Source organism: Helianthus annuus, chromosome 17 (assembly GCF_002127325.2).
Source record: "Helianthus annuus cultivar XRQ/B chromosome 17, HanXRQr2.0-SUNRISE, whole genome shotgun sequence".
Taxonomy (NCBI): domain Eukaryota; kingdom Viridiplantae; phylum Streptophyta; class Magnoliopsida; order Asterales; family Asteraceae; genus Helianthus; species Helianthus annuus.
The window spans coordinates 55807709-55808915 of record NC_035449.2 but is presented as its reverse complement, the minus strand read 5'-3'; positions in this window follow the sequence as shown (position 1 = coordinate 55808915).

The window sequence follows — 1207 nt, the reverse complement described above, 5'->3', positions numbered from 1 at the left end:
TATGTCCGTATAAGCGGACCTGACATAAAAGTGGACCTCCTATGTCCGTATAAGCGGACCTGACATAAAAGTGGACCTCCTATGTCCGTATAAGCGGATCTCCTATCATATGGTCATATAAGCGGACCTAGCACACTAAAACATGATTTCTTGATTCCCGTTTCAATCTATAAATAGCCCTATCCTAAGACTCGAACTAAGATGTAGTCGACAGACAACTGCACCAACAGACTCCCCCTTGAATGTTGACGGAATCTTCAGTGAGAGTCTTCAACATGACATTATCGATTTCAATCAGTCTTCTTTCTCGAACTCTGCCTGGGATCATATGCCTGGATCCTTCTCTGGCTCTAACTTTCATCAGACTCCCCCTATCATCATGCTGGGATCGCCGTCTGGAAATCGTTATCACCATTGAAATCAACTCCTGGCTTTATCATTTTAAAATTCTTCTCAGGTTCTGATGTATCTCCTGGCTTTCTGTAGCAACAGGATCATAAACCTGCACAACTCAAACAATCTTATCACAAACAAACACAATTGTGATTCAACTTAATAAATCAACTAATCATTTAAGAATATTCAAGAATTTTTCACATTTAACAATTTATTAAACTTTCCAAAATCTGATTAATCATTTCAAATCATTTTAACCAAACCTCTGTTCATCTTCTTTAGCCTTTGAGATTTTGAATTTCAACTCTCCAACATCAGTTGTCGAAAATCTTTTTGGATTTTTCAAATATGAAACACAAATGCAAAAATTAAAAGCAGAAATGAAATATGTACAAACATATTTTTGTGAGTTTGTGCAAGAGAATCATATCAGCTGCTGACTAAACACAAGCACCGTTAAGCTGTTATTTCATTTTAAGCTTTTAAACAGTTCGCGTTGATTGTCGATATATTGATCCACTTAAATTCTCACAAAATGTTCAACTCGTTCGGGATACACATTGAGCGCTTAGACAGAATCAGAGGCGGAATTCATTGATTCGGTCTTCGTAAAGCTTGATTTCACTATTTAACTTCTTGTTTATTGATAATCTGACAGGTTACACGTTCCAGAAACAAATCGGCAGGGCTTCGCCGTTACATGCACAAGACACACTCTGATCCACTTATGAGACCCTATATATAGGCATATGGGTTCGCTTATACGGACATGTCCGTATAAGCGGACCTGACATAAAAGCGGACCTCCTAT